Source organism: Mycteria americana, chromosome 12, assembly GCF_035582795.1.
Source record: "Mycteria americana isolate JAX WOST 10 ecotype Jacksonville Zoo and Gardens chromosome 12, USCA_MyAme_1.0, whole genome shotgun sequence".
NCBI lineage: Eukaryota > Metazoa > Chordata > Aves > Ciconiiformes > Ciconiidae > Mycteria > Mycteria americana.
The window spans coordinates 19,224,455-19,249,460 of NC_134376.1; the positions used below are offsets into that span (position 1 = coordinate 19,224,455).

Sequence of the window (25,006 nt, forward strand, 5' to 3'; positions counted from 1 at the left end):
TGTCACGTCTTCCTTCAATTATGGGATAAATATTAATACCACAACCACCCACTAAACAGGCGCTGCCTGCCATGTCTTATCATCCCGTCCCTGGGCCATTGGAACAACTTTACAACACCCTTAAGTTTAAAACAAACACACGCGAAAACCAGTCCCTTTGGATATATTAGAGCTGACCAGCAAATGTGCATTTCATTACCTAAAATATGCTGGTAGACCCAGAAGAGCAAGTGAGCCAAAGGGAAGTAGACCTGTAAAAGGCTTTGGTACTGGGTAAAATAGGAAAAGTGGGGTTTTTTTCCACCCCTCCCCTTTCTCTTCTTGATTTCTCCTGCTATGAATTCCTGGTTAAAGACTTGCATTTCTGAGGGAAACCCCGGGCGCCAAGCTGGAAGATGCATTGCACAGCCCAGGCCCAGAAATGGCAGGGCAGGAGCGAACCAGCAGACAGTTAGAAGAATGTTGTGTGTTTTATTTGTAGTTACTTTTTTTTTCTTAAAGGTGTTGGTGCTTAGATCTGAGTGCCTGGAGTGGATAGCTGCTTGCTGTCGTCCCCCCATGTGGTTCAGAGCCCCGCCAAGGTCCTGCAGTGGGAGCGGAGCTTTTGCTGGGCTGGCATCCTGGGGGAACGTGGACAAGGGTGTTCCTCCTCTGGTTGGGGTAGATGGCACAGAAGGGCAGGGACGATGGGGCTGTGTGGACCCTGCGTGGCCTGGGACCACAGAGCTTGGCAGTGCCTGGGTCTGGCTCGTCCACCACCAGGAATCCACCGTTGGCACCTCCATACGCACGTCATCGGCAGGTACAGCTTCAAGGTCAGCCCCATCCATGGAGACATACCTCAGATGAGGACTGGTAAAGTTCTCCATTTATACTGCTTGGTACAAATTGCAGACATCAGGGCTTCCCTTTCATCCCTTCTTGGTGGGCTTGGCAGGAGAAGTGGTAGCCTTTTCCAGTGGGATTTTGAAGGCGTCCATTAGCTTGCAGTGTTGATGATATCTTCTGGTGCTTGGAAGGATTTTGTCATCCAAGGCCAAGCCATGCAGTACAAGGATCCTATGTTGGCCCTGATGTGAAGGGGAGGCTGGGGCAGAGCTGATTTCCACAGGCTTTGAAGAGCCACACAGCAAGGAAGTGTGCAAAGAGTTATCCTCTTTTTTTTTTTTGAGAAATGTTTTGCTGTTGGATGACTGGCTTGTTGTTAATGTGGAGCAATGATTTTTATTCAGCAACGTCCACATATCCCACTGCTTCCTCTCCAAGAAAAACAAAGTGAGCTGTCTCACCAGTTCCACCAGACTGGTCTCACGGAGCAAAACCCGGCTGGTGGCTTCGTGCAGGGAGTGTTTTTGCATGCGAGAAGATGAGTCACCATCGGTTGCTTGGTCAACAGCAACTGTGTGCATTTTCTCTGTCTGTTTTTGGACAGTTTAAAAGAGGCATGCCAACTCTACCCCCTTTTTTAGATGAAAAAAGAGGTGGGGAACCCATACTTGATCAAATTAAATAAAATTCCACTATTCCAGGTAATACTAAAGAATGGTAGCAGCCGCACTTGTAAGCTCTAAAGTCAGTTCTTCATCAGTGGACATCTCTCTGCCCTCTGTCTCCAGTTCCCGGGGCTCTCTGTTGTCATCACCGCAGTGTCCACACCAGATACTTCATGCTTCATAATTAATATACTTTCTTACAATTTTGTCTTCCAGGCTAAAAAGGAATAGTGTAAGCTGGATGTTAGTCTGAAAGAAAAATGTTTTCACTCTGTTAACAGCTGTGGTGGAGTGCTTGTACTGCAGGCTGGGGAAGCAGCAGCTCCCTCCCTTCGTCCCCCCCTCCACCGGGATTTGCAGCGATGCCGACAGCCTGAAGTGAAGTTAGTGGTTGGGTTTTCATCTTCTTTTACCAAAGGGCAAGCTCTCTGAAGTGGCAAAGGACCTGCTGAGCTGAGTTAGCCAGGTCCCTGCAGATGGGATATTCTCTGTGTTACAGGGAAAGGTGGGTTTTGGTCACGATTAGGGAAAAACTGCAGATGAGAGTGGTGATGGGGGGAGCACCTTGCGAGGGCTTCAGGAGAGGCAAAACAAAAGCCCCTGCTGCGGGTGTGTGCGCATGATGGAGGGGTGCAAACAAGCAAGTCAAGTATCCCAGTCCCTTCCCATCCCTGTGTCCCAGGGCTCCTGGTGCCAGCCTCCCCAGTGGTAGTTTCACTGCCCCATGCTCTGTGTCCTTCCACTCGTTGCCCTCTCTCTCTCTCTCCTGCTTCCCTTGGGAGCTTCTCAATTGCTTAATCATCTAATGCAGGTGCGGAGCGTGGGGTGAAGCCTGACCCATACTGCTAGTTTCCCAGGTTGTGCTTGGCATGCTTGACCCTTCCTCATCCCTTCTCTGCGCTACCTGATGCGTGGTGCTGGCCACGGAGAGGACCTCCCCTTCCCCGTGGCCGGGGCTTTCTGCGTGTGTCGGTGCTTCGTATTTTAAGAGAATTGTATCCAGACCTTTGTCCATGGTGATTAATGCTCCTCATAGTGACTATCTGGATTACTTTGTGCATCATTTTCCTGGGACCAGGGAGAACAAGGGCTCTTCCCAGCCACCCTCCGTGAGCTCGAAGGGCTGTCTTATCTTCCTGCGCTTTGCTGACCAGGCGGGCCCCCTCGTTAGGGCACGGTGTGAGCTGGGAGGGCTCACTCTGCACCCGAGCCCTGCGCTGCTGTGGAGCTAGGCTGCCCGGACTCTTAGTCTGATGGGGGGTGGCAGACTTGATATCTCTATAATGTCACGTCCTAAAACGTACGAGGCGATGTGCCTGATGACTGGAGAAATGCAGAAGCCTGGCCGATGGGAGTCAGATAGATTCCTGTTTAAGACAGAAATGTTTTACAGCTGTTTTACAGTCCTTGTTCTTCCTCTCTTGCAACCCGATTGATGCTGTGACACCGTAGCCAGGCCACACACAGGTACCGTGCGCGTGGGGCTCCCCTCGCAGTCCCCCGGCTCTGCCAGCACCCTGGCAGGGCATGGCCATGGGGGCTGGGGAGGGCCGCAGGGACAGAGGTTGTGCATCCCTTCTTCCCACTTTTTCTCTTAATTTCCCTGTGGTCTTCTTCCTCCAGCGCCATTGGGACACTGCCAGGCTCGTCTGGGTGTGATGCTGGGGGGGGTCAGGATGTGCTCAGGGTTTGAGCAGCCCCCCAGCTGGAACACTGTGGGTTTGGGGGTGCTCGCTCTGCTCCCCTCTCTCAGCTGCCAGTGCCTGGTCCAGGAAAGGTTGACGGTCGTGCAGTCCTGGTTAGCAGGAGGTGGCGTGTCTTTGTCCAGGGTACGACAGCAGTCTAGTCCCAACTCAGGGGCCCTAGAGAGATAGTAAATGTCAGTCTCTGAGCTGTGATGGAACAGCCCAGTTCTCAGCCCTTTCTTGGCGTGGAGAGATGGAATCGCAGCATCCTTGCATGGCCTTTGCAGTTGGTGACAAATTAGTGGTGCCAGCTTTAAAGCAGGTGTTTTGCTTTCACCTCCCGTGAGGTGGGGATCCTGGTGCCTTTCCACTGTTGGGATCTCCAAGAAATTTATGGATGCAACCCAAGACAAAATGTTTTGCTGCAGGATGAGTTAAGGTGAAGGGGGGAGCAGATTTCAGAGGGAGCGTGGACAGCGGGAAGGGCCATGAGGTCGTGAGCCACAATAGTAAAGGTTTAAGAGAATATGAGGTCTTTGGGGAGAGCTGCGGACCTGAGCTGATGTTTAAGTAGTGGAGGTCAAGAAAAAAACCTTCCCTAAGGGCAGATTATCCTGTAAATGCTACTGCAGGGCTGCCTGGACCCTGTGTGTGAAACAGCCAGTGCTTTTGGCCGCTGCACAGAGATGCTGAACCAGATGGGTGGGCATCCCGTGTTGTCCTGTCCTGGGGATTTTGGATTTCTCCCTTTCTGGGGAGGCATTTGCTTCGAAGATCCAGTAGAATAAATTGCATCTATGCCATTGCGTTCCCCCTGCCTCATCCCCCTTTGAAGCGCATGTGCTCTTGCTGCCGATTGCCCTGAGGATAGGCATCAGCATGTGGCCCTTTCGCTGTCTGCTGGGACCCTGCTGCTCCGGAGTGCTAAGTGGCAGGCTGAGGAGGGGCCCCATGGTCTTGCTTTTTTTCCCTTGCCAGGAGGTATTTCTCCTCCCTGCATCATCTTGGTGTCTGGGAGCCAGCCGTGTGAGAAACAGAAAGGGCTCTGCTCCGTTTTAATGTGTTGCCCCAAACTCACTGTGCACCCCAAGGTCGCTGGTGTGCCTGGTCACCCTGAAGCTGGTGCTTCTGTCACCATTCTCCCATGCCTTTGCACTGGGGATATGGCTGAGGCTCCTCCAGGTCGTGGTGACAGCAACTGGGATTTTTTTGGCTTTTCCCTTTGGAGGCGAAGGAGATGCTGAGCAGCACCAAGGCAGCACAGCCCACCCCTGTTATGAGAGTAAGCCCAGGCCTTTGGCTTTCTCTACAGAGGATTAATCTTTGGAGAGAGAGACTGGCTAGGTAAAGCTATGAGCTTCTCATGATGCGCAGTTGGCACACAGCATGAGCAGGATGGGCCATGGTCTACGCTAGCATCTGCGGCATGCCTGGTGGTGTGGGCTTGTGGGAGAAGAAGACTTGCTGAGCTGAAGACTTGCTGGATCTTGTTTGGAGGTCCTGCATGGGGGCTGCAAGCAGTCCAACCTGAACACCAATAGCTGTGTGTGAAAAACATACCAGTATGTTTTCAGTTGTGTGAGTGGGATGTATTTAATTTGCTCTGTTTTAATTTGTAAGGCTTTGGACGGGCACGCTGCTTATCTGTGCTGAAGCTGCCTGGCGCAGGTGGATTTTAGCTGTGGTGGCTGAGAACCAAGCCACTGTTGTTGGGCACACATAAACCTGTGTATCAGCACAAGTGACAATAAATTGTTGTTTCACGGTGGGCTGTGAAGGGTCCCCAGGTCGGTGCTAGCTGTGTTTGTTAAAATGAACGCGTCTAATCCAGGATGCAAAATCCTTGATAAACTGCTTCTTAATGTTCGCCTGCAGGATGCTATAAGGTGGTGATCTGCATACATTAGCAGGTTTCTTCACTTCTTTTCTTCATTTCTCAAAATGAATTAATTTGACTCATATATAGGTCTCAGTATATACCTTAACCTAAAACCTCCAAACTTCCTAATTTAGCGATGTGTACACTGGTGCAAGTATCAATGATGACCGAGCTACTGGTTTTGGGTGGCCCCGTGTGCGTCTGGTGGTGGCTTGGTCTGGCTTGGCTGGTCCCAGAGCCGCACCAGGGGCTTTCCCTGTGTCAGCAGGAGGTGCTGTGCTCTTTCTTTTGCTTTTAGAATTTTAGGATTTCAAGTGTGGGGGTGTTCAGAAGCAGAATTTATGGTTATTTTTTTCCTGTCTGTGGAGTAGTTGTGCCAAAACAGATTGGGTGGAAGTGGGAGGAAAATGGAGACTGGGTTACTTGCCCGAAATAGCACTTAGGTGGAGGACAGAGCCTGGAGATGGAGGATGCCCTGTGCCCTCCTTTGCTGTGGAGCGAAGGAGTTTTGTAGAGGAGCGGTGGGACTGAGGGAAGGAGAACAAGTCCAATGGCCTGTGAGGCTCAGCGAGGGTCCCCAGCCAGCGTTCAGGGCTGCAGGCTCGGATCTAGGACCAGGCACCGCATCGATGCAATTGATGGAGGTTTTTCAAATGATTTGAGCCACAGTGATGGGGAGAGACTTTGGCAGCCCCAGCTTGCTGCTGGAAGCCCTTGCCATTACTTCAGACATGTCGCATCCATTTCTTCCCTTGCCATCTTCGCTCCAGTCGTGCTGGGACCACTCTGCACTGCGTGGGCAGGGCCTCCTCGGGCACATTCTCATCAGCTGGCTTTTCTGTGGCCTTTTACCCTTTTCCTGTGTGCACTGGTAGAAAGGGAAAGGTTTAACCCACTAAACCAGTCTGTGCAACAAATAGTCCTTCTTTCTTCTTGTTCTCTCTTTTCATATCCTTCAGCCCTCCAACAAGTACCTTCCATCTGCCAGCCCGTTTCAGGGCGCTGGGCTGGTCCGTACGCTGGGAGGAAGACGCCTGCACTGGAGGAACAATGCTGTTTTCTTTTCTGCAGTCCTGCAGCAGCTGGTCTGATTAGTTCAAGTCACCACAAGTTGGTATAGATCGGCTGGGCTAACATTGAACTTGGGCTTGTAATCTGGCTACTCATATCAGCATCCCCCAAATATTGCTGTTTTTACTGGAAAGGTATTTTAGAAGGAGCACAGAATGCCCCTGTGCTGGTGCACTGACCTCGTCTTTCCCAAAGGGGTGGGACGAGCGTCATGGCAGAGTTAGACTTGCATGCAGCAAAGTTAGACTTGCATGCAGACCCTCTCCTGCTTGACCCAGTGGTCTCAGAAGCACAGCTGTGGGGCTTGTGTGCCTCCTGGGCTTGCAGCAGGGCCGTTGGCATCCTGCTTCTGCCAGTGGTAGGATGCACACATGAGCAGGTGAAGGACTTGCAGTGGATGTGATTTTTGGAAGCTGGATCCTCTTTTGAGGATACGGGAGCCGGTATAGCAGCACAGATCTTGCCGGCTTCAATACACAGTGCTTGGAGAAGCGTGCAAGCTGCCTGGGTAACCGAGGAATGGCCCTCAATACCCTCTGTGCGGGCTGGGAGAGGTAGCCAGGTACCGGTGTCTGCTGAGACACGTCGCTTAGTACATTTTAGCTGAGGAGCCCATGGTAATTGAGTCTCATATTGCTCAAGCCAGGTAGGTCACTGCTAATATTATTCAATAGATGAAATCCAGAAAGGCTAACAGACTTCGCTAATTTTGCACCCAGATAGTGACAGATAGGGCATTGTAATAAAAGTTCAGCAGTTTTTTTATCATGTGATTCTCAGGAGGGCTGTCCATTAACTGCCGGCCTGCACCCAGAAAGCAGCCTAGCCCCTGTGCTTGGGGAGGGCTCCTGAAGCCCAGGAGACACGCTAGAAGCAATACCCAAATACACGTGTGCACTTAAACCCAATTCCAAAGCTGATGCCAGGAGGCTTTTTGGAGGAGAGGGCGGGGCAAGGGATCAGGCTCAGGACACCGGTCCCATGGACCATGTGTGGTTGTAGCCCTGGTCTACACCATACCCTGCAGGTGTCTTCTGCCTGCAGCGTCCCCATTCTCTTCTCCCCAGTCCCACCAAATTTTAGTTATTTTCTATGAGGAACAAAGTGCCCTACTTTAGAGCCTTCCCAAACCTCCTGTTGGGATTAGGACCCTGCATTTCCTCTTATGAAAGTGGAAGGGATGTAATTTTCCACGGGCTGTAATTTTCCACAAAATCGCTGTCCCTGCACAAGGTGGTGTCTCAGCAGTCTCTTCCTGGGTCTCCCTTCCCACACGCCATCACTTCTCATGTTTTAACATTTTTGCATCCATTTTTGCATCTCCTGCCATCCACTCGTCCTTGCTCTGGGCAGAGAAGATGAAGCTGTAGGTGCAGCGACAACAAGGAAAGGTGGAGGTCCTTGTGCCTGGCCTGTTGCTTGAGGTTTTTTCCCCAGCAAATAAACTGCATGCGGGTAGTGGGTGCCCTGTTAGAGTTGCAGAAGCTGGGGCAGAATAGAGAAGGGATTTCTTCAAGGGATACCTGTGATGAAAACCAGTCTGGAGGCTCTGTCCCCTGCTCCGTGCACTGGGCTGTGCTGCCCAGATGTTGTCATCCCTCACGGGGGGACATGAGCTCAGTATCTTGCCTGAGACCACACGTACAGAGAGACCAGACTCAAAGTCTCCAGGTGCTCCGGATCCAAGTTTGACTCACCAGTCTGTGCTGCCTGGGGGTACTTCCCTCTGTGAATATATAGTGGTTTTAATTAATCATCCTCCCGTAGAAACTGTGTATGTAGCTGCTTGTGTTAGCGAGCGTGTGAGTGGGGTAGCTGTGTCTCCGTGGGTGTGTTATCCTACATAAATATCTTTCTATAAATAAACAGATAAAGGGATTGCTGCTACGGGACGTCCTTGCAAACAAGCTCTCAGTATGTCTGCAAACCCTCTGGTATAAATAACCTAATTCAACAAATAAAGGGCTAAGTGGCCCATCTGGGGATGGGTGTGCTGTGCCTTTGAAGGGAAGCTGGGGAATGGTGGAGCAGGCGGGTTCCTCCAGCGCCTGCAGTCAGGTGTTGAGCCTCCCTCCTTGCCCCGGGCATGCTGGGGTGGCCGCAGGGTTTATCCACAGCAGCACTGGGCTCCAGTGGTGGCTCTGCCTCCGGTGGCACAATGGCTCAGGCAGATCAGAGCAGGCGTGCCTTAGCGTTGTGCAGGGAGAAAGGACTTCTGGTGTTCTGCTTCGCTAGATAAGGAGCTGGTTTGTTGGGCTTGCTGCTCCTGTTCCCACTGCCCCGGCTCTCAAGGGATGCAGCAGTGGCTGTGACTCAGGGAGATGGGCTGCCAGCAAGCGCCCAGCTCCGGTCTGGATGGGGAGCCCAGTGCTGGGGCTGCCTGGGGGCACGAAGGTAGCTCTGCTCCCAGTTGTGACTGTGGCTGGTGAATCAGGAGAGAGCCAGCTCACAGCACCCAAGGGAAACCCAATTTGGCTTTGAGAAGCAGAGCTGAACTTGAAGAGAAGACAGTATGGGGTTGCTTCAGAAAGGCAGAATGGAGATACCCAGTTCTGGAGAGGGCCAGGCTGCTTCTGTGTTTCCCCCTGTTCAGTGCAGGTGTTTGTGCCACTGCAAAATGGAAATGATACCCGAAGGCAGAGCCTGGGCACTGGTGCAGGACAGCTGCTTCCCAGCCTGGGCCCGGAGAGCCGTGATGTCCTGGGGGCTCTTCCTGAAAGGACTGAAGATCACTAAGTGGAAGCCAACCAGCCTGTTTAACAGAAGAAAGGCTGTGTAGGACAGGGCCTGCCATGGATGGCTCTTGGCTTTGCAGGGGAAAGCTATAATATGCTGGTGGAGTCAGAGAGGGGATTTGGATGAGGGAAGGTGGGAAGAGAACAGGGAAAAGGAGGAAGGAGTGTGAGAGAGCAGAGTCCCAGGGCAGGAGGAGGACAGGAGCAGAGAGGGGCTGGGGGTGAGCAGGAGGAGCACCCCGCATCTGAGACCCTCCGATATGGGCTCCCATCACTCCTCTAGTGCCAGTTGTCATTGCATCTCTGGTGTTGGGGGTTTGCAGCTCTGAACTGCCCCATCGCCTCCCAGGCTGGTTCAGTCGCTGCTCAACAAGAGGGGCTGCCGCAGCAGCCCGGCCCCTCTTCCATTTACAGGGGCACAGCTGGGTCCTCTCGCAACTTGAAGCTCCCTGCAGAGAGTCGTTTACGCCCCTGTTCGCGACTTGTGTGCCTGTCTGTCTGTACGCTGGGGAGCACTCTTGCCTCTCCATGCACGTCCCCTTGGAGATGCTTGGAGCGCGTGTGCTGTGCAGCACGCTCAGGAGTCACGGGGAGACCTTCCCATCAGTAGTGCAGCTTTCCTCCCACCGTTCACCGACTCAGTTAGAAGCGATTTTGTGGACAAGCTGCAATTTCAGTTTGTAACCATGATTTATCAGCAGCTCCGCAGGCTGGAGTTGCTCCATCAAATGCTTTTCCCCAGCTGAGTGTGTTTGTTTCGGGGCAGAGAGAAGAGCTGATGTTAAGGTAGGGAGTGAGCTGTGCAGCTAGATGCTCATAGAACATTTTGAAGATACCTTATGCAGAGCAACTGTTTCATTTCAAGGCTCTGCGTGCTCAATGTGAACAAGTGAAGAGTTGCTTTGACTCCCCTGCTTTTTGTGGGTGAAGCTTTCAGCAATAAAAATGCCCCTTTTTCTTTCTCCTTTCTCAAGAGAGAGAGGAAGGAAGGAAGGTCAGGATGACCACCAGTGCACACAAGTGGTTGTGGAGCAAAAGCACCTCTTTGGAATTGTTCATGGACTTGTTTTCTTTGCTGGAGCTGCAGAGCTTCCCTGCGAGCCTGGTGGCACTTGGGTGCCTTGACACAGCAATGCTCTTGCTTGTTTTAACACCTGCCCCTTCCCGAGCTGCCCCCCAGGGCCCTCTTTCAGAGGTGGCTGTCTTCACCCTGTGGCAAGTCTGGATGTGAAGTGGGTTTAGGCTGGCGTGGACCACCCCTGCCCCGGCTGGCAAAAGGCAGGCGCTGGGCTCCATCTCCCCAGGCTGCTCCCGGCCGAGAAGGATGTTTTTCTTCCGTGGGTGTACTTTTCTGCCTGAAAAAAGATGCAGTGAAGGTAGAAATGCTAAATTAAAACTATCCCTGGTTTATGGCTAACTGGCTTGACTTTGCCTAGGCTCAGCAGAGGAGCGCTCCTCAAGCTGGGCACAGGTCCGGGCTGGGGGACGGTGACCACAGGCATCGCCACCTCCACTGTGCCTGAGTGGGTGTGTGGCAGCTGGCTCTACCCTGGTTAAACCAAAGGCATGAGATCGAAAGGGCTCTGACCTGCTGGTTGGTGAGCTGGGATGAAAGCAGCAGTCTTGAGCTTGCCGCCCAACAGCTGCCATCTGAGGTTGTGGTTATCTACTGATGGAAAAATGCTTCCTTGCAGCTTCGGGAGAGCAAGCGGGAGGGTCAGCTTGCTCTTTTTAATGTGTTTCTAAGCACACATAGGAGATACGAACTTGCACGCTCTTCAGACAGTGGGGAGAAGGGGGTAGGATGTTTTTTCCTCTGCCAGTGCCATTCGTGGCACGAAGGACCAGCTTCTGTGCCCATCTGCTAGTGCCAGCGATGCGGAGGAGCCAAGTGGTTTATGCTGTCTGGAGTCGGATGCAGGGGTCTGGGACCTGATGCTCTCCATTCCTGGAGTTTTCCAAATGCCATTCAGCTTTCAGTGCCTATTCTGGGTACCTTTTGAAGAAGGTCAGCGAACAGAGCGTGCGCGCCCGTGTCTTAAACTAATGCACAGTATGTGGTCTCTGGTGCAGCAGCACAGCTGAGCCTGTGCGTAGCAGCAAGTACAAAAGTACTTTGGTTGTGCCCAAGGAGGTGAGAAACCTCCCCAGTGTCCACTCCCAGAGGGGCAGCGACGGGCTGGCCAGCAGCAGGGGCTGGGAGAGGTCTGCTTGGGCGAGGTCTCGGGTTTCCTGCGCTTCCCGAGACCGGCAGCCCTTTCTCTTACCCCACAGTATTCACCGGTTGCTCCATTTGATACTCGCTGTTTTTCAGCCCCCACGTTTTGGGGAACATCTAAAGACAGCGGACCTTGGTGAGACCAGAGGCTGAGGGTAGACGGCAGTCCGTGGGTCTCGGTGAAATGCTGAGCATGAATGGATGGGACACAAAGCATGCTGGAAGCCCTGGAGAGCTCTAATTGCGATATTTGGAGCTGTCGTAAGCTGATCAAAACCAGAGTATCTGCGTTCATCAGATATCTTAAAGGGACCTTCTCACTTCCTTGGGACGTTATTATGAGGCTGTGACCGCCACGTCCTCATCCGATCCAGAAGGAGGTAGCTCTGAGCCGAGAGGAGTAAGGGGTGGGAATGAGCAGCCGTGGGGAAAAGCGCTGGTGGTCCCGTTCAGCGCTACCGCTCAGAGGTGTTCCTGCCGGCCCAAGGGAGTGGCACGGTGTTAAGTATCGTTTTAATGTGGACAGCATTCCCCTAAATGAAGCAGAACGCAATATGAGATGAATCAAAACTGTGCTAACGGTGGAAAATGTACATGGCTTTTAAAAACTAATATTACTATGGGACTCAGTCAGTGTGTCACAGGAGACCTGGAAAGGTTGGCCCTTTGCTCAGCTGAAGAAGACAGGAGAAAAACTCCCGGCTGCTGAAGTGTCACCCGTTGAACTTATGGTGGTGGGGCAGAAGAGGGAGGGAGAGGAGCAGTTACGTGGGGGAGAGGGAGCGGTTTGCCTAAGGGACACACAACCCACGCTGCCCCTCGGTCGGCAGCGATGCAGAAAAGGGAATGGGGGAGAGGGGAGGGAGACATCTTCTATCACCATCATTGTGTGGGGTAAAGGGAAAGTCAGGCTTTCCCCCTCCTTTAGAGTACCCCCCACCCCCTGGATTTAAACACTGGCTTTAAGAGGAGAGTAAAAAATAATGAGGACATGGATAGATGGTTTCTTTTTATCTCTACAGCTGAAGAGATAAATGTGACATTAATTATGTGACACAGCTTTGAAAATCATTATATATCTCTGGTTTTTTTAAGAGGGGGTTTCAGATTTCTGTCTGGGACTAATAAAGAAGGACAATTTTTAAAGAACTTTAAAGATGATCTGTAGGGAGAGAGTTTGCTGTCTTAATTTTCTCTTCTGTAAATGAAGCTTGTTCAGCTCTCCTGTCTCTTGCGTAGAGCAAGCGTGTGTGTGTTTGAAGGAGATGCTGAGAGAGGGAAAACCAGGGCGGCTTGTGAAGTTTAATAGGAGAATATGGGCTTTTGGATGGGTGGGGGGTGAGATGGGGCCGCGGGAGGGGGAAGCGTTGAACTCTGCACCCCTCTGTCCCGAGGAGAGAGGAAATTAGAACAGTTAGCATCACTGAGTAAGCAGTTTGCATGTTTTTCTCGAGGTCTGCAGGCATCTGTCTCCTGAGCTTGATTGCGATAGAGTGGGCAGAGCATCTGGATGGGTGAAGTTAAGGACAGAGTTTGAAGCGGTGGGTTAGTTGCCATCCGCATCCCGGCTGCAGGCTGTGTGGCTCTGCCGACCCTGCCCAGGGCTGACCCCTGCCCAGGGCTGACCGGAGGAGTTGGATGTTTTGCTCTGTGTGAAGCCTTGGTGGGGGCTGGTTTCTCCTCGAGGGCTTGGCTGGGCGTCGAGTTGCTTTGCTGTTGTGCAAAACTCACCCAGCGCTGCTAGCGAGTTCGCCGATGGCCCGTCTGATGCGCAGGTGAACACCCGGGAAGGTGCCTGTTGTGCAGAGGGTGGTCCCCTAGCTGGTGCTGGGGCTGTGCTGGTCGAGAAACATCTCAAAGACAAGTGGAGTTTCTCATCAACAAGTGGCTCACAGATCACTGACCTGAGACTTTTTGCTTGCAATATCACATTGAAGGTTTCTGGTTGGGGGTGTTACTGGGTAGAAACAAACCCGAGAAGCCTTATTTGAGTTCACCTTCTCAACTGCGGGTCCAACACAACGAGGAGCTGTGGCAGGCTTGGGTTTAGCCCGGGCTTATGTGGGAGAGGGGTTGGAGCAGGAAGCCTCGTGTGAGTGCAGTGATGGTTGGGGGTTAGAGGGGATGCAAACTCACTACCCAAAGCCAAGATCTTCTTACAACGGTCTATTGGTGAGTATAAAAGCATGTGGCAGTAGGACAGGCAGGGGAGTTTGCTTGGGATAGAGGGAAGAGGTGGAAAAGCGTGAGATCGATCCCTATCTGCAGTCAAATCCTCGTGCCAGAGCCAAGCTGGGGCCAGGGCTGTTTCGGGGGAGCAGGTGGCAGTGGAGTCTTGGGCACCCTCTGGAAGGAAGCCTTGATCCACAGACAAAGAAGCTGGTTTTAAATAAATGTTTTGTAAAATTGGACTCCTTAAATGGGGATTTTCTGCAGATCACTTGGAGGATGCCATGGCAAGGTCTCTTGTGTCAGTAACTTTCGGTGTCAGGTAAAGGTGGAGTCCTGCAAGTGGGAGAGGAGCAGCACCTGTGTGTTCGCTCCCGTTTGCAGAAATCCAGCGGTTCTCCTGCTTTGTGGATCTTCAGGATGCTACCCCAGGCAGGGTGTGTACAGCAGGGTTTTCAAAGGAGTAATAAGGGCTTTTTGTACCAAGAAGTGGTTGGAAATCCATGAGCATTAGGTGTCTGACTGCTGTAAGTGCTGCGAGGAAGCCCAGGCAGCCTGGTGCTTTCCTGGCCTCCTCCCCAGTGTTTGGCAGCTGGCTCAGGGGTCTCCTGGCAGCGGCCACAGGCACGGGGCTGCCTGCAGCGGAGACGGGCCCCAGGGCTGTAAACGTGCCCTGCTTGAAAGCAGAAAACCGTGCGATTTGCCAGTGCCTGAGTCACTGGCTCGGTTTGCGGTGTGGCAGACGGTAGTGGCGCTAAGTGAGATTTCATTAGTCAGAACAAAACCGTATGGCCAGAGGAAAGCCGTGGTGGCTGCGACTTTCCTAGTTCATTTGGGCTCTAGATGCATCTCTGTTTACCCTGTGTGTTTCTCTGGTGCGGCTGTGTTGGAGGTTGCAGCGGTGGCTAGTTATCTGGAAGAAATAGCTGGTCCACGTAGCTCCAGTGTGAATTGGTGCCTGTGGCTCGGGAGGGCTCCAGCCTTGCAGTCGGCGCTGGATCTGTGTGGTGCCGGGGATGCACGCTGCGGGGCTCGACACCTTTTGTGCACTAGAGGCTGGGATCTGTAATCTGCAGGGCTCAAGCTTGCACGGTGTGATGCTTCTTAAAAATGAGCTTGCTGCATGGTATGCCAAAACTTTATTGAGGTTGAGCTTGATTCCTGCTCGGTATTCTGCCCCCACCACCTGAAGAGCAGCCTGCAGAGAGGGAATTGCCCTTTCGAAGGACAGAGCTTTCCAAAGTTTGTTACCGGCTTGATATCTCACTTACTGCTGCCATTTTGGTGAGGAACCTGCTGCCCTGCGCTCTGCGTGGGGCCGTGGGCAGGGGAGCCGTGGGGCACCGCAGGTCCCACTCTGCAGCCAGGGCTGGTGGGGGGGATGCGGGAGCTCTGACTTTCTCCCAGCCAGGGACCTGCCGGGCATCCATGGCCGTGCACCGCAGCTCACCTGCACAGGCAGAGCGGCTTTGCTGCTTGGTGTGAGCTCTGCCTTGAACGTGTCCTCCTGGCAGGAGGTTCCTCTCCTCTTTCTCAGTCTCTCTGTGCTATGGGCATTTCTCCTGGGCAATGGGGTACGTGGGGTGAGGAGTGGAGAGGGCTCTCAGGTCACTGCTGCTGTGCCCATCGAAGACCGTTTGCTGTCTCAGCTGGTGGCCTTGTGCCTTTGTGCTTTGCAGTCGCCATTGGGCATGGGCAGGGGGAGATGGGGAGCACAGAGATGTGGCGATGAGGAGGATGGCATGGCAATGATGGCCACCGCGTGGAAAGGCAGCAGGGAAACATCCTCGTGAGAAAGGGGGGAGGAGGGAGGTTCCCGCTAGTGTCAGTGCCCTCCCCCTCCCTCCAGCACAAAATAAATTTTGGAAAGACATCCCAGAGAAACGCACTGCTGAGTTTGGGTGGGTTGGGTGTCTAAAGTACATGGTGGCTTTGTGATTTTTATAAAATTCATCTGCACACTTGCTGATGAAAGGCTAATAACTCCCGTATGGGATCTCTCGAGGGGATTGCATCTTGCTACCAGAGATGGGCTGCAGGGAAAAGCCAGGCGGCTCAGACCCCTTCTGCTGGGGGGGATTTTTCTCCTGCCTCGTGTGTGATGGCTGGGAGTCTGATGCAGCCCTTGCCCATCAGAGCCCGTTGCATCTTCACGTCTTCCCAAGGCGAGATGATGCCGTGGTCCTCCGCCTCCTCCATGCTGATGGAGGGTGGCCGGGCCGGCTGGAGGACCTGCCTGTGGCAGAGCAGGATTAGGTCACCCTCTGTGGTGGCTCCTGCTGTGTGGTGACTGCATTTGGCAGCGGTGGCCCTGCGTAACCTCCACCACAGGTCCTGCTGATATTTGCTTTATGACATATGTTTGATAATGTTTCGTGTGTGCCCAGCGAGGCCCTATAACTCAGCAGCGCCGTTCCAGCCGGCATAATTTTAGACCAACAATAACAAAAATAAATCACTCCACACTTTCCATCGAGTATATATTTAGACATTACTGTACATGAACCATCAAGAGAAAACGATGTGTTTATTGGGGGCCAGCCTTGCACCTCCCAGCGCATGCCCCCACGCCAGTGCTCCCCGCACCCCGTGATGCTCAGTCGCGCCGGGATGCAGACCCCAGGGTCACCCCTCCGGGTGCCTGTCAGCATCTCAGTAAATTGTGGAGATCTCTGTGCCCTTGCCCAGTGTGGGCTTGAACTTTCCCTTGAACACAGGGGCTCAGTTGAAATCAGCAGAGCCCACCCACAAGGTTTTGGTGAGGGGAAGGGGGGAGGCACGGAGATGCCCCCTGCGTGGGGCTCCCCCTTCCCGCCAGCACGGCAGAACACAGGCTCTCATTTACGCTTGGGAGCGGCGTCCCTTCTCCTGCCAGCTGCCTCCCCAGCCTCCTCCCGGCTGTTATTTTAAACACGTCAACCTCGGCGACCACCTTTCAGCTCCAAAGTTTTCTGAGAAAATAAAAGCGTGCGAGCCTGCAGGGTTGTTCTTCCCTGCTGCTCTCGGGGAGGCTGCGGGCTGCCCTTTGCTGCTGCTTCCAGCCTGTTTTCGATGGCAGCTCGTGGCAGTACCTGCTGATTAGCTCAAAAACCTCAAACGCGGCCCTTGTCGGCCCATGCTGCAGGAGGATCCAGGGAGCACCTCCAGCTGCGAAGGAGCTGCTGTCTGCTTTGCAGCATTGTAGGGCGGGTAGGCAGGTGATGTGTAAATGAACATGGAAACAGATACGCTCAGCACTCTTGTACTCGCCTGAGCAAATGACTGTTCTCAGTGTGGTCAGTCTGGCATTTTTTTAAAGGATCTGGTTGTGTATTTTTTTCTCCAGTAGAGCTTGGCATGTGTGGAAGGTGATGGGACCCCTTGAAGTATGGAAACCCAGGTGCCCTAAATCTTCTGTTGCTTTGGGATATGTGGGTGGGGGAGTCTGGGAGAGGAGGTAAGGTGTGGCTGAAACGTTCTCAGCTCTCCTGGTGAAGAGTGTTTGTCTGTGGTAGTGCTTGGGGGTGCAGGGATTGAACCTTTCCAAATGGTATCAGATTTTTTTCTTATTATTATTAAGAGTTCGTGTTTTGTTCCTCTGTGTCAGGATACAGACGAAGCCGTTCTTCAGTCTCTCTCCCATGCATGGGACTAGTGCCAGTCCGACACCAGTTCCCTACCGTGTCTCTTCTTGTCTAAAGCCCTTATTACCAGTTCTTGGTCTGGCAAAGACTTCCAGCACCTGACCTTTGGGTTCACAGTGCTTAGTGTGTTTATTATGAAATAATCTCCAGGTGGCTGCATCTCCTGGCACATGTGGCTGTGATCTCTATGCCACGCCATCTTGCACCCCCTTCCTGTGCAATCAGAGGCTGGAGAGTTAATTTGGGACTGAGCTCTGCTGCTCCAACTCCTTTGCTGAGCTGCCGTGAGCCTGGGGGGCTGCAACAGGCCCCTTTGCTCTTCATCTCCCCCCTGCCTTCCCTGCTGGGGCTGAGGAGGGGGAAGCCCCAGCCCCAGTAGCGCTCTCAAGCCACCAGCGTTGGTAGCTGTGCCCGTGCTCAGCGCTGCCTGAAGACAGGACATGTCCCTTTTTGATTTCCAGCTGGGTATGGGTTAACCCCTGTGTATCCAGAGGCAATTCCCACCAGCTCGCAGCCCAGCAACTGCAACAGCGGGTGGGCAAAGCAGAGCAAGGCCTCGAGCTCTGGCTCCTTTCGCACTGCTGTTCCCCAGGGCAGGGTGCCAGCGGAGCCAGGCGGGGCATGGCTGCACGCAGCTCCACGTGCATTCTCTTCCTGAGCCCCTTTGCACGTTGCTGGTGCTTGCAGGGTGAGCCAGGGTTCGGCTAGGGTCTGCTTCACCCCGCTGCAGTCCTCTGAGCGTCTTCTGGCTGCCCACCCAAGCCTGGAAAAGCACAGAGGGTTGGGAACACCCTGGGAGGGAACAGCGACAGGGTCTAGGATGGTGCGGTCTAAACTTCTGCCTCTAAAAGCAGCGTAGTCCTGGGGTGCAAGCACACGGGGAGGAGGCAGCAGGCTGGTGCTCTGGAGGAGACGCAGTCTCGGCTCAGCTCAGCTTTGCTGGTGGCCTCAGGCAGCCGCTTGGCCTCTGTGTGCTGGAGAGCCCTGTCTCTGCGCTCAGATGCCAAGCCCACGCGAACTGCCGGGCTTTCCTTGTGTACGCATACAGCCCTAGAGCTGTGCTGCACTTTGCTTGGGTGGAGCAGTGCTGGAGCATGAGTAATAATCCAAACCAAACCAGAACTTGGCTCTTCTGCTTGCAGCGAGTCTTTGACCTGATCTTGCTTTACCCTGTACAAAGTCTGTTTTCCACCAGGACACCCACTAGAAGAGAACGCAGTAGTGGTTCTTACCGTTTTAAGCCCAGTGTGGCATTAGGACCAGGCTTAGATATAGCAAAACTTTTGAGGATACTTTCCCGTCCCCACAGCGCCTTGAACTACGCCGGCAGCCCTGCTGCTCCTGTCCCACGTGAGCACACAGCGGTGATGAGAGCTGCCAAAGCTGCAGAGTCAGAGTTTTGAGTCGGCGTTGTCATCCTGCTGCAACGCTTTGTTGTGGTGGGGATTGTCACCTGCCTTCGCTGACTCCGAACTGTACCTGGCTTTAAAATCTCCTGGGGGCCCATCACAACAGAGAGTGGGGATGGAGAGGGCAGGGTGCGCCTGGGGCAGCGGGAGGGCAGTGGCTTGCTTGCAGGCAGCTGCCTTGAGGCAGCCTGAGTGCTGCCCGGACAGCAGACCTCCACCTGGGTGGGCATTCTCGTGGCGAGTGAACAGCACACGGAGGAGAACAAACGCACGCCAAGGAGGATTTGCCTGTGGGAGCATCTTGCTCTGAGGTCAGGGCAGAGCTTGCTGCAGGAGCTCAGTGGAGGAGGAGGTGGCTGTGGCCTCCAGAGCACCCAAGAGCCATGTGTGGGGTTGCCTTTGAAAGCGGCTGGCCCTTGTTTCCCTTAGGGGCTGGCTGGGACACCCCCGGCATGTCATCTGGGGCCAGGAGATGTATCTGCTCCTGCAGGATTCACCCAGAAGTTAGACCGTGTAAATGGTGGGTTTTTCAAGTATCTCCCCCTCTAGACAGCTCAGTCTGGAAGCATGCTGAGGGCTGGCCTTGCCCTGCTAGTTACAGGGATCATCCATCTTTGCTTCAAGGCCTTGACAAGGTGGGCAGAGGCTTTTTCACAGTAGCCTGTGGAAGCCAATGTCAAGGGTTTTTTTGGCATCAGTGAATTTCAGATAAGAACTGTAATTGCTGCTCAGCACCGTAAACCTAATCTTTTTGCTCCTGAGCCTGAACTTGCCTGTCTTGGACTATAAATGATGCGCAGCAGTAAAACGCATGCGCATCACCTTTGCTTCAGGGCTGTTCCTGAGCATTTGCAATCAAATATCATTAAATCAGCACAGTTCATAGCCTGCCATCAGTGAAGCTGTTCAGGTTTGGAAGTAGACTGTGCCCTGGGATCTGGCTGTGCAAACGCGTATATTCAGTAAATGCTCCACTGAGCAGGTCTTTTCACCTCAGCATCCCTTGCTGGGTAGAGCTAAAGCCTAGCAGCAGGAGTCTGGGTTGCACACATGGCCTCAGCCACGTAGGAGTGTTGTGCTGGAGAAGCGTAGCCATGCAGGAATGGCAGTACCTGGCAGAAGACCTGTGGTCTCTGCATCCGGCAGGAAAAGTAGCCCCTGCCGAGGCACAGAGAGTTATTCCAAGATGTCCACTGGTCTCCGAGATGTCCATGAGCCAACCCGTGCTGCTGCCTTGTTGGCTGGGGGCATGGATGATGCCGCATGGTCTACATGGATGATACTGAATGGGTCTGCATGGCACGATTGTAGGAGAGCCGGTCTTCAGCTCTGCCCTGCTCAGCTGTGGAACCTCTGGCTCCATCCCCAAATTATAGGCCGATTCCCAGTGACCCTGCCCTCATCCCTGTGGACCTGCCCCGTGAGCACCGGGCCTGATCCTGACCCTGATTGTGGGTTGACATCCCAGCATGACCTCAGACCTGCCTCATCACCACCAACTTGCTGGTCATCTGCACTCTGTTGAACTTGGCTGTGAACTCCAGATCTGCCCTGCTCCTCGTGGGGGAGGGATGGTCCTGCCCTGCTGGCCACGCGGTCTCCCTGGCTCCTGGCCCTCCTGCACCCTAACAGTTCCCACCGAGGCTTGGGAGCAAGTTGGAAGTGCTGCCTGGGGCTGGTAGCAGCCTCCCCAGCATCTGCTACAGTGGGAAAGCTGTGAAACCACAGAGCTTTTCAGCGATCACCTTCAAAATGCTTCCAGACGCCTCCGGTGTCGTGGGAGAGGAGGGTCTCACGCTGGGTCATGGCGAGGTCTTCCCATCTGGAGAATGATGTTGCAAGTTCGCTGCGGTGCTTTCCCCCCGCCTGGAGCTGTGCCGGACGCTGAGCCGGGTCCTGCTGCAGCGGAGCTTGGTCACAACTGGCCAGAGAGCAGCGCAGAGGGGCAGCTGGAGCAGGGTGTTCTCCACGCCAGAAGTGGTCCCATCTCCTTGAGGTGTGAGAGAGTGCCAGGCCACCCGCAGAAACACATGAGCACCTAAAGGCCGCACGGAGCAGGGTGGCCCCAGGATACCTGCTGCCTGCTGGATGCTGCTGGCTTCCTAGGAGAGGAGCTGCCTTTGGCCTTGGCTGCTGCTGAGCTCTCTCCCCTTCGAAGGGGTGCCCATGCTGGAGCAGACCTGCTGCTGGAGAGGCAGGGGCTGATGCTGCTGGATGCAGACCTTGAGTTTTCTGGCTGCTCCAGGTTTTGCAGCTGACAGAGCATCCCGTCTGAGCGCAGCCAAGCTATCGGCAGGAGTTGGGATCTGCAGACCCCAGCTGAGCTCTCGCTGCTGCTCCCCTTCGGCCAAGAGCTTGGGAGCAAGAAGCAAAGAGCTGGGGGTCCAAAGGAAAGCAAACGCTGCTGAATACGCAGTGCTGTGGTGGCTTTATGGAAAGGAGCGTGTCCCTGCAGGGGAGCGCGGGGGCAGGCAGGGTGCCACTCTGCCTGGGGCACGGCAGCCCCTCAGCCGGGTAGTCACCCTGCGCTGGAAGGTGCCAGCACTAATGTCACAGTACAGACATCTCTCTTTGGGTGTCTGGGGTGTGTGGGAGGAAGAGTTTGTTCCCCACTGTGATGAAGGACAAAACCATCCAGCTCCCCTCCCATGTGCCGAGCCCAGGGCAGGGGGAGCTGGTCCGTCCTCCACAGCCGCTACTTCCTGAAAGAGCAAATACTGAATGTGCAAACCCAGGGCAGCCTGGTATCTGGTCTGTTTTAAAAATAACCCTTGTTGAGCTCTGTTCCCATACTTTCCTTGGGAGAGGAATTTATTACTGATGTGCCTATGAAATTAGTTAAGCACTTTTTTTCCTCCCCCTCATTAACACAAATGTGGCAATGAGAAGCGGGAAGGTTTGGTTCCCTCGGGAGGAGAGGTCTCACAGGCGTTCTCAGCAAGTCTTTCGGATGATACGAGTGCTGATCAAGGAGCAGGGAAGAAATAAGTTGCTGTAAGTCTGCCTCTGTAGGAGGAAATAAATGAATTTCTGCCTCTGACATGACAACATAACCCCCAAATCTCCAGAGATGCCCTTGTGCTGCTGCCCCTCCACATGCACCATAGCAGGGGGCTGCGTTTTAATATATGTGTAGATCACGAATCTGGGTGCAGAGGGTGTAAGTACATGTGTATTGGGGCATGTATACGTGCATGCACTTGCTTTTTACCCTAGAAACGTGAATTTTTTTCTTTTTTTGGCAGGCTTCTCCTCAATAACTGAGAGAGTGCCAGAGAATTTTTTTATTTTTTCAATTCTAGGTTTAAAGAATGCAAGTTCCTAATTTTTGAAAGTCTCTTTTTTCCTAAGATTGGTTTCTTTGGGACTTTAAGCAAAATAAAACCAAAGGATCAGGCTTGCCTTCCTATTCAGTGGTTCATTCCTGTTAGGATGTTGCGTCTGTTGGTTCTTAGGAATCTTTGTGGTTTCTAAAGCATAGACAGTGTTTGAATTTCTGCTGTAGGAGGACAAGGAAGTGGCAGATGATGTGTTTGGGGATGAAAAAAAAATTCGTGTATTATGCCTTAAAATGTACTCTATTGCCCTAGATTAAGCCAAGAGATAAGGTGGTGGCGGTGAAGAGAAACAGCTCATCTGTGGGAAAGTTCCGCAGGTGAGTTGTCTTTTAGCCAGGCAGCGACCGTCACATTCACGTGCGTTTCCTGGGCCAGGGCTTTCACCAAAGACCTGGAAAGCTGTGGGATTTGGTTTCCTCCCCAAGAAGAAAGGCTTCCTCCCCAAAGCTGCCTCCGTTGGCGTGGGACACAGCAAGCCCATGGTCGGTGGTGTGCACCGGCGCTCCTGGTGTGCTTGGACCCAGCCTGGCTGACCTCAGTGCATTTATCTCCAGTGCTGTTCTGCTTTCCATAGCCTACTTAGCAAGATGTGCACTGGGTTTGGGTTTACAGGGTATTTTGAGGTCCAGGAGGCTCTTAGCTGAGGAGAGGTGGTATTCCAAGCCTTCTTTGCTCGTTCAAAGATTGCTGGGAGCAGCAGGCAGAGGTATCCTCCCTTGGACAGAGGAGGAGAAGTGTCTCTCCTGGCTGCTGGACCAACTGCCAGGATCAACCCGAAGACGGGCTTGTCTCTTAATCCCGGGGATGTGCGGTCTGGGTCTCCCCTGGTACTTGCTTTCTGTGGTTGTGCCAGGACCCCATAGGCCTTCTGCAGGGTGCCAGCGGGCTGCTGGCTGGGGTGGACCATCGCTCCTGTCTGCCTGTGCTGCCTGTTCTCTGCACAGTCCTGTCTGCAGCGTTCACATCTGTATTTATGTCTTTGGCGGCTGCTCAGCCCTGTAGTTATTCTGACATTTTCATGCTGGGCTTCGTGGCCTTTAGCTGCTCTGTTGGAGGAAGCTCCTATTATATTTTCTCAACGCAGCACAAACGCTGCCTCCTTCCTCCCAGCCAAGAGCCAGCTGGGCATCACCAGACAGCTTTTCCCTGATAGAAGATGCCTCCCTCTCAGCTCCGGTGGGTTTTCATACCCTTATTTCATTCTCAGGTGCCTGTCTGCAAACAGGGTCTGTTTTGCCCAGCTAGCTCACGTGTGTGACAAGCACGGGGCAGTTTGGCCCTGTGCCCTCCTGCCCCACATGCTCACAGGTCAGTAGCTGCCTGCGTGGGCTGGGCAGCCCTGCCAGTGGGAAAACTGGACATTCGTCTATGTAACGCTTGCATTTTGGGAATGCATTTTGGGAGCGCATTTGGGAATGCGAGCGTGCGCTGCAGGCTGTGTGCTGGAGAAGGCTCTTTCCCAGTGGGCTGCAAGGCCTGCTCTGGATGCGGCTGCTCCGCAGCATCCTTTCTGCATCCCTGGGGTTTTTGGTGTCAGTTTTGGAGTTGCCAAGGCACTTGGGGCACCCTGGCTGTTAACCAGAGTTAACTGCGTTTGGGCAGGAGCGGTCCATTGGTAGGAATGGGGGGCCAGCCTGAAGATGCCTTGAGAAAGGAAGTGTAGTCCTATGGCCGAGGTAAGGTAGCTCAGGCAAGCTGGGATTGACACTTTTTTATGTTTCTTTAGCATTCAGCCTAGTAAGACCCAGATTTTAATTTAGAGCACGTCGCCTGGACATCCTCACTGTGCTGAACCCTGCGGAAAAGGAGGGCTGTGAATTCACCCATCCCTGCTTGGCGGTAACGACTCTTTGTGCCTGTGCCCTCATTAGTTGTGCAGAAGATTTGTACTACTATTTTTTTTTTGTTGTGGTAGGTCTTGTTCTTAATTACAGGGGAGACCTGTAATCAAAGCAAAAAGTGTCATAAGCTCTGTTGTTGCTGTTCTTGGCTATGACAAGCAGCAATGACAGCAAGTCAGCTTCTGTTTCCACTTTACTTTGCTGGTCAATGAAAAGTGCAGGGAAGACCCTTGTCCTCCAGGGTCTCTTGGATCCAGGTCATCGGGACCAGCTGGAAACCAGGTATACACCTTTCCCGGGCTGCTCCCATGCACTGCATTGGCAAGAGCCTACGCCTCACCTCGGTGAGAAGAGGCCAGCATTGTGTTGGTAAAAGGAGCTGCAGGACATGCAGATGTCTGAGTGGAGATGATACACATCCTGCTGCCATGTCCTGTAGCACTTGAAGATTTGGGGTTAGAGTGATTGATGAGTTTAATTCAGTCTGGTGTTCCCATCCGGATCTCAGCTGCTGGATTGCTCAGTGCTAACCACAATGTGAGCTGGTACCCAAAAATGTCTTGCTGTGAAGATGGAGAACCAAATTTATCCCGACAATCCAAGTCTCGCATGTGAAAGCAATGTGTGCTTTGCTGTGCTCTTCTTGCTGCGCTTTTTTTGCCGCCCATGGGTAAGCAACCTGCCTTTCCTTCATTTGATGATGCCTCTGATACAAGGGGCGAATGGGAATGAAAATAATTGCTTGGTTATTATTTTTTCACAAAGAAAACTTGACTACTGGGTAGCTGCAAGATAATTAACGAAATTTGGTGCTGGTGTAATGTGTAAGTATCTTGCTCTCCTAGATAATGGTTTAAGAGAGCACCTCCCTGCCTTAGACACTGGTATCTATTCAGGTCAGCTTATAAGGTACAAGGCTTATGTTAATTTTAAAACTGATAAAGATGAATGTTTCTTAAATCCTTCCGACTTCAAATACATTCATAGTTTGTAGCACTGTAGTGCCATTCATCTGAGGAGCTCCAAGCAGTCAGCAAGAAATGAGGCAGCTGGAGTCCTTGCCCTCCTTGTGAGAGGAGGCACCTCTGCAGCAGGCTGCCAGGGCGGTGGCAGGAGCGGGTCTGAAGGGGTTCAGCAAATACAGGCAGGGCTGGGGACAGGATCTCGCTCCTCTTTTCAAGGGTATGGCTTAACTATTCAACAGTTGTAACAGAGGGGGAGTAGATTCATCAAATAGAGCAGATAAAATAATTCCAGATTTGAGCAGAAATTATTAAAGCTGTGCTCTGGATGTAGGCTCATCCTCACTGTCCAGAGGTGAAGATGATCAGAAAAAGGCTCTTGAGGATGCTCCGCTTTCTCCCTGAGTGGGCTGAGGCTTGGTGGCTGTTACTGGCCATGGGAGGGTTTGAAGGCAGTCGTTTGTACCTCCTTAAGCAGGCTGCCTCCCTGCTAGGGATGCTGCATTTGGGTAATTGTGTGGAGGTGGATCAGAGGCAGCCCAGTGTGGTCTCCCTGCTGCAGTCAAATGGATGTTCAGCTCAG

The 25,006-nt window shown here is 53.1% G+C and overlaps 1 protein-coding gene across 3 annotated transcripts in view; it reads left to right on the top strand.

The window, feature by feature from the left end:
- The window catches only part of LOC142416257 (ankyrin repeat and fibronectin type-III domain-containing protein 1-like), a 257,068-nt gene that overhangs the window by 106,371 nt on the left and 125,691 nt on the right, over positions 1-25,006 (top strand). Inside the window, exon 1 of one of the 3 annotated variants that reach the window (XM_075515585.1) lies at positions 1,900-1,998. The exons of the other annotated variants lie outside the window; for them this stretch is intronic. The gene's annotated coding sequence lies outside the window, so the exon portion shown is untranslated. Of the gene's footprint in view, positions 1-1,899; positions 1,999-25,006 lie in introns of those variants that run through there. 3 annotated transcript variants of the gene reach the window in all.